Source organism: Vicia villosa, unplaced genomic scaffold (assembly GCF_029867415.1).
Source record: "Vicia villosa cultivar HV-30 ecotype Madison, WI unplaced genomic scaffold, Vvil1.0 ctg.001085F_1_1, whole genome shotgun sequence".
Classification (NCBI taxonomy): Eukaryota; Viridiplantae; Streptophyta; class Magnoliopsida; order Fabales; family Fabaceae; genus Vicia; species Vicia villosa.
Genome location: NW_026705477.1, coordinates 434,514 through 448,206, shown reverse-complemented (window position 1 = coordinate 448,206; position 13,693 = coordinate 434,514). Strand labels below are relative to the sequence as shown.

Below are 13,693 nucleotides of genomic sequence, written 5' to 3'. Positions count from 1 at the left end.
ACTTTATCAAAACAAATTATGTAATTTTTATAAGCACTTATGCTATAAGCTGTTTATCCAAACAATCCTAAATATTGTAAAAGTTGACTAATTTATTATCTTTTTTAATGAGTTTTGCAATTTTGAATTAATTTGGATTTTGATTATGAATGTAGATTAAAAAAAATTATAATAGTATATTAAAAAGTTTATAAAAAAATGCTAAAAATAAATTTAAATAGATTTTTTACTAAAAAAATTCAAAACTAAGTATAACGGTTCGGTTCTTTAGCAAATGGTTTGGTTTGGAAAAATTGTCTTCTAATGGTTTGGCATGGTTCGAAATTCCAAACCGTTATGGCAAACCAAAACTTTTGGTTTTGTTCGGTTCTAAAAAAATTGAAACGGTTTGGTACGGTTCAGATGCCTTTATATAATGGTTCAGTTTTGTTCAGTTTTCTGACAGAACCGAACCATGAACAGCCCTATTTGCCATGCATGTAAGCCTGTTACGTGTATGTATGCCTATATGTGATTCTTGTTCACATGTTATTTCTGTGATTCCTGTTCGCATGCTTATTTGTGATTCATGTTCACATGTTTATCTGCAATTATTGTTCACGTGTTTATTTGTGATTCCTGTTGACATGCCTATCCGTGATTCCTGTTCACATGCCTATCCATGATTCTTGTTCACATGCTTATTCGTGATACCTGTTCACATGTTCGCATGCTTATTTGTGATACCTGTTCACATGTTATATCTGCGATTCATGTTCATATGCTTATTCGTGATACCTGTTCTCACATTCACTTGCTTAGTCATGACACCTGTTCACATGTCTATTTGTGATGCATGTTCACATGCCTTACCTCATGTTTGCTAGTATCTTTGTGACGTTGCTTGTTCGTTGCATGCTCCCTTAGGTGCTTGATTCCATTTCTTTAGAAGACGTGGATTGAGATAGAAACGGAACATAGTTAGTCGAACTACGACGCTCTAATTTCTCCATTGAACGCTGGAGGTACGTAGGCATAGGGTACGAACACCCTAGCGAGAGACTTTTGTACTTTTCTATTTATCTTATTCATCCTTTCATTGTGCATTCCCTTAGCACATTGCATGTTACACACCCCCCTTTAGATTAGAAACTAGCAAGAATGGATCCTATGGAGTGCCACAGACGTGAGGGATGCTAATATCTTCCTCTTTCGTAACCGACACCCTTACCCGTTCTTTGTTCGTGAGACCTTTGTTGTTTTTCTTTTAGGTTTTCTTTGATGTTTTCCTTTCACCCGCGTAGGATAAATAATGTTCGATGGCGACTTCATTGTTTTTTATGAGTTTTCGAGTTGCTTCAACAAGTCAGGAGTTGAACCTTCAGAAGGGACTTTTAACATCCTTGTCAAATTGTGATGACGTAGATGCTTCAAAAATTATTATTGGGATGGTGGTTGAAGAATGCATTGAAAATATAACGGAAGAGCCAAATGTTTCAAAAAGGTCAATTCAATGGGAACTGGCTTCTTCTTGGATGCATCATCTGTAGAAATCGGAAACTTTAACAAATTTCGGTTTTGTTTGCAAGGATGGCAATGATGTGCGCAATCTGTGAAAGGTCATGGAAAGCAATTTAAGTTATTAAAGAAGAGTGAAAAGAAACCAAGTGACTAGAATGGTGCATATTCTAGTGAGCAAAATATCAATGATCCAAATAATGATGAATTAAGTAGTTCTAATGGGTTGGACAAACTACTTTCTAAAGAAGTTTTTTGCATCTTAAAGAATTTGGATCTGGTCTTCATATGAAGTTAGTGGTTGAGCTTATCAACATGGCACACAAGTTTCATGATGAAGTTGCCTTGCCAAAGCTGGTTGTAGATTTTGCATCACGTGAACTTTCTCTGGTAGATGGTGTAACATCCCGAAAATTAGATTTAATTATTTAATCTATTATTTGGTTATTTTGATGTGATTATATGAGTCGTTATGATTTATCAATGAGTATGTGTGATGTTTATGATGATATGTGTGGGGTAGTGGGATTAAGGTGTTAGTTAGAATAATAAAATAAAGATAGTTTCTAATTAGCATTATTATTTAATTAAAATGAAATAAGGGGATAATGTGGGGTAGAGTTCGTAAGGGCATAGTAGGAATATCATATCAGGGGTCCTAAGGCTAACTGAGTAAATAGAAGAAAGGGGGGAGAATATTCATTCATCGTAGAATTTTTGGAGAAGCGTGAAGGAAAGAGAGAGCTAGGGCAAGAAGATGAGAAGGAGAATCAACCGTAGAATTCAGGAAGAGAATCAAACTAGCCAATAATCTAAGGTAATGGGGTTATCTTAACTATTATATTTGATTTAAGGGGTTGATAATTGTATGTTAGGGTTTTGTGATATTTTGATGATTTCGATGAACTATATGATGATTTTTTGTTTGAATTGTATGGTTAATATGATGTATGATGTTGATGATTGTTGTATTGGTGAATAATAATTTGATCTAGAGTCTAATCCACCATTGTTATAGATTTGAAGGTCTAGGGTTTGATGAAGAATGTTGAAGTGCGACGAACAATTGTGATTTGATGTTTAAAATGAATAATCCATGTTAAAATTATGTTAATAGACCTTAAATCACATGAAATTAGTGATTAAAACATATTTTTGGATAAAAAATTGGGATTGGTTTAATGCAGGTCGCACAGGGTTTTCTGCAGAACTTGCAGTCCCCGCTTAGCGCGGTGAAGCCTACTTAGAGGGCTTTTAAGAAAAAGATAAAAGTCCAGTCAGTGAGGGACGCGCTTAGCGCGGTGGGGATGCCTCTTAGCGCGGTAGTTTGGGATGAAATTTATGATTTTTGAAAAATGATTTCAGATTATGGAAGCTTATGATTTATAATAATTTCTGACTAATTTTCCAGAATTTAATAAATGCGTTAGGATAGGTTTATAGGGCTATTTGTATGGAACTTGATTATACGATGACATGGATGCGTATATTTATTGTAATTAATTGTTGTTGTGATGAGTGATGACTTGATGATTGTGGATTACATATGGTGTTGATTGAGATGTTTGTGATGTTTGTATACTTGAGGTGACGATATGATTTGATGAATAAATGAATGATGATGCCATTTTGACTAGCTATGGTTATTGATTATTGTGAAGTTATGCATCATACATTCATAACATATTTGTAGGACGATAGTCCAGTAAAGTTTGCAGGACAGTTGGTCCAGTGATGGTCTCAATCCCATTGTGCGGATTGGGTGCGATATTGTGAAGTACTCTGGTTCCAAGCGGGAATTGATCATATTTGGTGGGGATCTTTGGAGAACGATGACTGAGTCATCAGTGAAGTGTTGATACCACATGCATGAGTCTATTGGTGTTGCATTGCATTGTTTGTGACATTACATGATTGAAATGATGTTTGATTGTTAGTGATGTGAGTGATTGAATTATATGATGATGTTGTGAATAGATGATGATGTGCAGGTGTGAGTAAATAGGTGAAGCATGAGGATACGCTTGTTTCAATATATGTGTGGTTGTTGATTTATTTGTGTACCACTACTATATTTATTCCTTATGTTTTATATAATAATTATGAAATACTCACCCTTTATGTTTGAATGTTGCCTCCATGTGGGTAACGCGCAGCTAATTAGGAGTAGTCCGTCAAAATTAGAGGATAGCTTCGTGGAGTCCTTTTTAGCGTTTATTTTCGAATAAAAGGAGTCTTGCTCTAATACGTGACATCAGGGTCGGGATCGTGTGTCTTTGGAACTACTATGTTCTTCTTTAATTGTTTTGATATGATGAGTCACCTTCATGGTATTGTGATATTTTGGCTTATGAATCATGAATGACGAAGTATGAATGAGTTTTATGAAGTTTAATAAAGACGTTTTCAGAATATGAATTCCGTTGCGAGAAAAGTGATGTTATTATTGTTGTGTTAAAGAAGTGTATGATTTACATAATTTTTTAGAACCCGTGTTACAGAGCAGGTCTTGTTATTTGTAAAAAATTTATGAAGGTGACACCCTTGTTGGTGATTTAAATGATGAAATTTGTATTATATTACGAATATTAATTGTGGGTTAGAAGGGTGTTACATTAGTGGTATCAGAGCAGGTTGGTCCATCTAACCAGGTTATTGAGTTTGTAGTGTGATAGTTGAATACTTTCGATAGTAATTCTAACCTTGATGCTAATTTTGGTGTGAAAAGAGTATGGTTGGAAGAAAAAACGTTGCGATTGTTGCTGCCTTGGAGGCTGTTGTGCAGGCCATACAGAATCCATCTACCTTTTGAGACCGGTATGATCCAGATGGAGAACAAGAGTGGCTTAAGGAGATCGATAGGATCTTTCGGATGATGGATTGTTCTGCAGCGCAGAAGGTGCGCTATGGATGACTGGTGGATTGGCACTCGTCAGAGATTGGAAGCTATTGGTGAGGTGATTACCTAGGCTGTGTTCACAAGGGGGTTCTTGAGAAAGTATTTTCCTGAAGATGTCCGGGGAAAGAAAGATATGGATTTCCTTGCAATGAAACAAGGGAATTCAACCATTACCAAGTATGTTGCTAAGTTCATGGAGCTTGTGAAGTTTTATCCACACTATAGCGAGGAGATGACTGAGTTTTCAAAGAGTATTAAGTTTGAGAGTGGGTTGCATCCCGAGATCAAACATGTGATTGGATATCAACAGATCCGTAGGTTTATGGAGTTGGTTAACAACTATCGGATTTATGAAAAAGATAGCATTATTCATTCGGCTCATTACAAGAGTCTGAACAGGAGGAGGGAGAAATTGTTTCATGATCGAAAGAAGCCTTATGATTCTTTGGCAGAGAAAGGGAAACAGAAGGTTTCTGACTGGAAGAAAACAAGTGGGGGAGGGGCTCCCACTCCTATCAGATGTTATAGGTGTGGTGAATAAGGTCACCATTCCAATGAATGTGGGAACAAGGTGTTGAGATGTTATATGTGTGGTAAGACGGGTCAACGTGCTCTTGAATGCAAGGACGATGGTCCGACTTGTTTTAATTATGACAAACAGGGTCATATCAGTACCCAATGCCAGAAACCAAACAAGGATGCTAATTCTGCCAAGACCAATGGTGGAGTGTTTGCTTTGAATGGAACAAAAGATTCCAAGAAGAAGAACTTTATTCGAGGTACTTGTTTTATTAACAATGTAGAATTGGTTTCTATTATTGATACTGGTGCTACTCATTCGTTTATTTTGCTTGATTGTGTTACTATGTTAGGATTGAAATTATCTTCTATGGATGGTAGTATGTTAATAGATACTCCTTCTAGTGGTTTTGTTACTACTACTTTTGTTTGTTTGGGATATCCTTTAACTATATTTGATAAGAGTTTTGTAATGGATTTGGTGTGTCTTCCCTTGCACCAAATTAATGTGATTCTTGGAATGAACTGGTTGGAGTTCAACTAAGTTCATATCAACTGTTACAATAAGATGTTGGAGTTCCCCAAGTTTGGTGATAATGGAGAACTGATGTTATTTACTGCTAAGCAAGTGAATGAATGCCTTAGAGATGAGGTCGCGATGTTTGCATCATTGCAAAGTGACCGTGAAGCTACAAGTGTTGGACTTCCAATTGCCTGTGAATTTCATGAGGTATTTCCATATGATATAAGTGATTTTCCTCCGGAATGTGAAGTAGAATTTTCTATAGAGTTGGTTCCAGGTACGAGTCCAATATCGATAATTCCTTATAGAATTTCGTCTTTCGAATTGAATGAATTAAAGAAGCAACTGGAAGAGATGCTCGAGAAGAAGTTTGTTCGACCAAGTGTTTTCTCGTGGGGCGCGCTTGTGTTGTTAGTCAAAAAGAAAGATGGAAGTATGAAATTATGTGTGGACTACAGACAGTTGAATAAATTGACCATCAAGAATAAGTATCCACTTCCAAGGATTGACGATTTGATGGATCAGTTAGTGGGTGCTAATGTTTTTAGTAAGATTCATTTAAGGTCGGGTTATCATCAAATTCGTGTTAAACCAGATGATATTTCGAAGACGGCTTTCCGAACGAGGTACGGTCATTATGAATATAATGTTATGTTGTTTGGTGTATCTAATGCGCCGGGTATGTTTATGGAATATATGAATCGAATTTTCCATTCCTCTCTGGATAAGTTTGTGGTGGTGTTCATTGATGATATGCTAATTTATTCCAAATCAGAAGAAGAGTATGATGAGCATTTGTGAGTGGTGTTGCAAGTGTTGAAAGAGAAGAAGTTGTACGCAAAGTTGTTGAAGTGTGAATTTTGGTTGAAAGAAGTGAGTTTTCTTGGTCATGTGGTTTCCATTGGTGGAATTATGGTGGATCCTTGTAAAGTTGATGCGGTGTTGCAATGGGAGACTCTGAAGTCGGCGACTGAGATTCGAAGTTTTCTTGGTTTGGATGGCTACTACCGAAGGTTCATTGAAGGATTTTCTAAGTTGGCATTACCATTGACTCAGTTGACTCGAAAGGGTCAAGCTTATGCATGGGATGTTGCATGTGATGAGAGTTTTATGGAATTAAGAAAAAGTTGACGACCGCTCCGGTATTAAGTTTTCCTAATTCGAATGAGTCTTTTTTGGTGTAATGTGATGCGTCAAAGATGGACTTGGATGGTGTAATGATGCAAAATGGACAAGTGGTTGTCTATGGTTCTAGATAACTTAAGGTTCGTGATTAATTATCCTACGCATGACTTAGAGTTGGTCGTTGTGGTGTTTGTTTTGAAAATTTGGAGATATTATCTTTTTGGCTCTAAATTTGAAGTGTTTAGTGATCAGAAGAGTCTGAAGCACTTATTTGATCAGAAGGAGTTAAACATGAGGCAGAGAAGATGGCTTAAATTGTTTAAAGATTATGATTTTTATTTAAGTTACCATCCTGGTAAGGCAAATGTGGTGGCTGATGCATTTAGTAGGAAGTCTTTGCATAGGTCGATGGTGATGGTGCGTGAATTGGAATTAGTTGAACTATTCAGAGATGCGGTTTTGGTGTGTGAATCAACTTCTGATAGTGTGAAATTAGGAATGTTGAAATCGACAAGTAGTATTCTTGAAGAAATTCGAGAAGGACAGAAATCCCACTTGAAATTGGTTGAAAAATTAACATTGGCTAACCAAGGTAAAAGAGGTGAATTCCGAGTTGATGAGAACGATGTGATGAGATTTGGGAATAGAGTATGTATTCCATATGTATCAAAACTTAAGAAGAGTATCCTTGAAGAAGGACATAGAAGTGGTTTAAGTATTCATCTGGGTGCGACGAAGATGTATCAAGACTTAAAGAGGTTATTTTGGTGGCCTGGTATGAAGAAAGAAGTTGTTGAGTTTGTTTATGCTTGCTTAACTTACCAGAAGTCGAAGGTTGAACATCAGAAGCCTTCGAGGTTAATGCAACCATTTAACATTCTGGAGTGGAAGAGGGATAGCATTTCCATAGATTTTGTGATGGGTTTGCCGAAGACTGCCAATGGCAATGATTCTATTTGGGTGATTGTGGATAAGTTGACTAAGTTGGCTCATTTCTTACCGATGAAGATTAACCATCCTATTTCCATGTTGGCTGAGATGTATATTGAAGAGATTGTGAGATTGCATGGAATACCATCGAGTATTGTGTCTGATAGATATCTGAGGTTTACGTCAAGGTTTTGGAAGAGTTTGCAAGAGTCCATGGGTACTACATCGAGATTGAGTTCGGCGTATCATCCGCAGACGGATGGTCAAACCGAGAGGACTATTCAGCCATTAGAAGATTTTTTGAGGGCTTGTGTGCTAGACCAAGGAAGAGCTTGGGATATCCATTTTCCATTGATTGAGTTTACTTACAACAATAGTTTTCATGTGAGTATCAGTATGGCCCCGTATAGGGCTGGAAATGAGTCGAGTCGAGTCGAACTCGTCTTTAGCTCGGCTCGACTCGATAAGAAAATGGTCAGCTCGAAACTCGACTCGAGTTCGACACAAACTTTATTTTAAGCTCAAACTCGACTCAGTTAAAGTTCACGAACTACTCAATTCAACTCGTTAGGTTCAATTCATTAGGTTCAGCTCGTTTGTTTCACGAACTTAAAAGTAATTTTTTAAATTTAATTTTTTTTATATTTGACATTTTAAGTTAATAATTTTTAAAATAAAAATATTTAATTAAAATAAAAGTTATAAAATTAGAATTTAAATTTGTCTCCAAAGATCTACAACATAAAAAAAACTATGAAATACCAATCTTTCAAAAGATACATTTGAAACTCTAATTCATAAAATACTCAAATGAAATTTAACTTTGTCTTACAATTTTATCAAAGTCTCTAGAACTTTTAATAAATATTATAACAAATACTACTAAAAATTGATACATTCACATCATAGAATATAGAATGATTACACCATCTAGTCTTTATTAGCAAATTCTGCTATGTCTCCACAAAAATGACTTAAATGCTACTGTGAGAGCTTTACTGCCATGGTGCTATAGTTACTACAAAAGAGACAACCTGCAAAATGAAAGATGATATTTTTCTAACCAATTAAATTCATATATTGCAACACTAACACAAAATTATCATGTCATGCTATTCTATTCATAGTAGCAGAAGTGATAACTCCAAGATCAATTAAATTTTCACTAAGAATTAGTTAAACAAACAGAAAATTTAAAACTGTGAAAAAACTTCATAACAGAGTTATAGTTTATTCTAGGAAGAACATATTCGGAAGAACAAATACAGAAGAAAGTATAAAAATTAAAATCTTCATAACAGAGTTATAGTTTATTCTATGAAGAACATGTTCGGAACACGGTAAAAAAGGTGACAAAGCTACTAAAACAATAAGATAATGAGGAAATAATATTTACTTCTATTAACAAACGATGTTGAATCAGGATGACAAGTAATGTAGAGATAAAATTTTGATGATATTTGAAACAAATTAGAAGCGTATTATTTTGAATGGAATCTAAAAAAGGGACTAAGATTTTTTCAGAATAGAGAATAAACACCGAAGAGAAAGAAGGAATGATGAAAGAAGTTTTCTAAAACCTAAAAGGAAGACTAAAGGTTTTGTTTTTTGAAAATGCAATATTAGTAAATGTGCATATTTAACATCTTAAAAATAGTTAATGATAATAAAGTCAAAAAAACAGAATATAAAAGGATATAAATTAAACGGTAGGGTAAATGCTACAATATTTAAAAAGCGTTATTTTTTAAGTGGTAGTTTAAAAAAAATTTAAGCGGCAGTTTAAAATGGTATTTTAAAAGTCACAAGTATGTGTTGTCTTTTTAAGTTTGAAGTTTTTATTTTTGTGTCAAAAAAATGTTAGAAGTATTTTTTAAAATATTTAATTTGATACGTTAAAAGATTAAAATCTATACATTAATATTTTTAAATGTTACTATTAAGATATATAATTTAAAAAACATAATATATATATATATATATATATATATATATATATATATATATATATATATATATATATATATATATATATATATATATATATATATATATAAACCGAGTTGACTCATGATCCTGACGAGTCGAACTATACATAGTTCAAGTTCAGCTCATTTAATTAACGAACTTAGTTTTTCGCTCATACTCAGCTCATTTGGTTCATGAACCAAGTTCAACGATTTAGTTATTGAATCGAGTTTCGAACTATGTTCGAGTTAGATTGGTTCGTTGTCAGCCCTAGCCCCGTATGAAGCATTGTACGGTAGGAGGTGTAGAACTCCGTTGTATCTGTTTGAATCAGGTAAGAGTGTTGTGCTCAGACCTGGAATTGTGCAAGAGATGACAGAAAAGATAAGGATGATCCGAGAGAGAATGAAAACTTCTCAGATTCGTCAAAAGAGTTATCATGATAAGAGAAGGAAAGCACTTGAGTTCCAGGTGGACGATCATATGTTCTTGAGAGTTACTTCAGTAACCGTAGTTGGTAGAGCTTTGAAGTTGTGAAAGCTTACACCGCATTTTATTAGTCTGTATCATGATTATATGAGTCATTATGATTTATCAATGAGTATGTGCGATGTTTATGATGATATGTGTGGGGTAGTGGAATAAAGGTGTTAGTTGGAATAATAAAACAAAGATAGTTTCTAATTAGCATTATTATTTAATTATAATGAAATAAGGGCATAATGTGAGGTAAAGTTAGTATGGGCATAATAGGAATATCATATTAAGGGTCCTAAGGCTAACTAAGTAAATAGAAGAAAGGGGGAGAATATTCATTCGTCGTAGAATTTTTGGAGAAGCGTGAAAGAAAGATAGAACTAGGACAAGAAGAGGAGAAGGAGAATCAACCTTAGAATTCGGGAAGAGAATCAAACTAGCCAATAATCTAAGGTAAGGGGGTTATCTTAACTATTATATTTGATTTAAGGGATTGATAATTGTATGTTTGGGTTTTGTGATATTTTGATGAACTATGATGATTGTTTGTTTGAATTGTATGGTTAATATGATGTATGATGTTGATGATTATTGTATTGGTGAATAATAATATGATCAAGAGTCAAATCCATCATTATTATGGATTTGAAGGTCTAGGGTTTGATGAAGAATGTTGAAGTGGGATGAACAATTGTGATTTAATGTTAAGAATGAATAATCCATGTTAGAATTAGGATAATAAACCTTAATTCGTAGGAAATTAGTGATTAAAACATGTTTTTGGACAAAAGATTGAGACTGGTTTGATGCTGGTCGCGCAAGGTTTTCTACAGAAATCGCAGACCCTGCTTAGCACGGTGAAGCCTGCTTAGCGGGCTTTTAAGAAAAAGATAAAAGTCATGCCAGTGAGGGACGCGCTTAGCGCAGTGGGGAGGCTGCTTAGCGTGGAAGTCTAGGACGAAATTTATGATTTTTGAAAAATGATTTCAGATTATGGAAGCTTATGATTTATAATAATTTCTGAGTAATTTTTGAGAATTTAATAAATGCGTTTGGATAGGTTTAGAGGGTTGTTTGCATTGAACTTGATTATACGACTACATGGATGTGTATACTTGTTTTAATTACATGTTATTGTGATGAGTGATGACTTGATGATTATGGAGTATGTATGGTGTTGATTGAGATGTTTGTGATGTTTGTATAATTGAGGTGACGATATAGTTTAATGAATAAATGAATGATGATGCCATTTTAACTAGTCGTGGTCATTGATTATTGTGAAGTTGTGCATCATACATTCATAGCATATTTGTAGGAAGATAATCCGGTGAAGTTTGCAGGACAATTGGTCTATTGATAGTCTCAATCCCATTGTGTGGATTGGGTGCAATATTGTGAAGTACTCCGGTTCCAAGCGGCAATCAGTCATATTTGGTGGGGATCTTTGGTGAACGATGACTGAGTCATCAGTGAAGTGTTGGTACCACATGCATGAGTTTATTGGTGTTGCATTGCATTGTTTGTGACATTGCATGATTGAAATGATGTTTGATTGTTAGTGACGTGAGTGAATTATATGATGATGTTGTGATTTGATAATGATGGGCAGATGTGAGTAAATAGGTGAAGCATGAGGATACACTTGTATCAGTATAAGTGTGGTTGTTGATTTATTTGTGTACCACTATTATATTTATTCCTTATGTCTTATATAATAATTATGAAATACTCACCCTTTCTGTTTGAATATTGCCTCCACATGGGTAACGCACAGGTAATCAAGAGTAGTCTGTCGAAGTTAGAGGATAGCTTCGTGGAGTATTTTATAGCATTTATTTTCGAATAAAGGGAGTCTTGCTCTGATACGTAACATCGGGGTCGGAACCGTGTGTCTTTGGAACTATTATGTTCTTCTTTAATTGCTTTGATATGATGATTCACCTTCATGGTATTGTGATGTTTTGGCTTATGAATCATGAATGACAAAGTATGAATGAGTTTTATGAAGTTTAATAAAGATGTTTTCAGACTATGAATTTTGTTGCGAGAAAAGTGATGTTATTATTGTTGTGTTAAGGAAGTGTATGATATACATAATTTTTTAGAACCCGTGTGGCATAGCAGGACTTGTTATTTGTGAAATTTTTATGAAGGTGACACCCTTGTTGGTGATTTAAATGATTTAATTTGTATTATATTTTGAATATTAATTGTGGGTTAGAAGGGTGTTATAGATGGTCGTACTTTAACTAACTTCATGCATTTAAAGGGACGTAAAATGGGATCTTTGGGTGAAGTGGTTAAACTTTCATAGATTCTTCCACATATACAAGCTTTTTTATTCACGAGATGATAACTCGAGCATTCAAACATCTACTTAAAGCAGGTGTTGCTTCTATCAACAATGTCATCGATTTACCATCACTCATTGCAACACTGAATTTCTTACTTGGAGGGTGTCGAACTGAAGATGCGGATAAAACTTCTGGTGATGATCATCATCTAAAAATTCATTGGTTACGTATCTTCTTGTCCAATATATTTGGTTGGACATTAAAATATGAATGTTAATATTTGAGGAAGTTATTTATTCTTAGAAGGCTCTGTCACAAGGTTGGATTAGAATTGTTCCCTGGAGATTATGACATGGAATCACCTAAGACATTTGGAAAGTTCGATATTATCGGCCTTGTTCCTGTTTACAAGCATGTGGGATGCTCCTCAATAGATGGACAGAATTTATTGAAATCATCTAAAACCGCTCTTGATAAAGGCAAGTTTGAGGATAATGTGAGTTATGGAACAAAGGCATTGGCAAAGATGATAACTTTTTGTGGTCCATATCATAGAAATACTGCAAGTGCATATAGTCTTCTTATTGTGGTTCTCTACCACACATGAGATTTTAACCATGCCACCATTTATCAGCATAAGGCATTAGATATACGTGAGAGAAAGCTTGGACTTGACCACCCTGACACAATGAAAAGCTATGGTGATCTTTCTATTTTCTACTACCATTGTATTTATATTAGTGGAGTTTTTCTCTTCATTGTCTGGGATTCAGGAAAGATTAATGTAGTAATAACAATTTAGCATCTTAAGATTTATTTTAGAACCTTTAAGACAGGGTTCAAGTGAACTCGACAACAATGATAGAGGGGTATAATAATATTTATAGTATTAGTTATTAGTATTGTTATTGGACTCTAGTTGTATTTTGGCTTTTAATAGTTGTTTGGCTTTTAAGTTTATTATCCATTAAGAGTATTATATAATGTAGTGTAACTCGGTGAACTGACTTTGTTTTTATTCGCAAACAAATGTTGCGGTAAGCATGAGTCGCCACCGACTTTTATTTTGTCCAATGTTAGGAAAGGTAAAAAGTACAGAAAAAGACCTTTTTGAAAGAAAACGGGCTCGGGGGGTAAGTTATGAAAAGGGAAGGTGCAGACACCCTTTTCATCCGTAGTTATCTACGGGCTCTTAATTTGCTTAGCTCATGTTTGTTTGTTTTGAGTTGAAAAGAGGCATAAGGACTTTAGCGTGAATGCGTAGCCTTAGTTTTTCGAAAGAGTGTTGAAAAGATATTTTTGTTGAGCTATGCAGATTAAGAACACTACCCTAACTAATTGGTCCTTTTCTATACTTTTTACGGTTCCTAGGATTATCCATACTATGTAGAAGTAGGAAATCCTTTATATTAGACGTATGGGTCATCGAAGGGTCATCGAGGTCGTTTGACGGCAACA

General features: G+C 34.7%; 1 pseudogene; it reads left to right on the top strand.

The window, feature by feature from the left end:
* The first annotated feature begins 1,291 nt into the window (after window positions 1-1,291).
* Window positions 1,292-13,037, top strand: LOC131633206 (protein REDUCED CHLOROPLAST COVERAGE 3-like; annotated as a pseudogene).
* The last annotated feature ends 656 nt before the right edge of the window (window positions 13,038-13,693 follow it).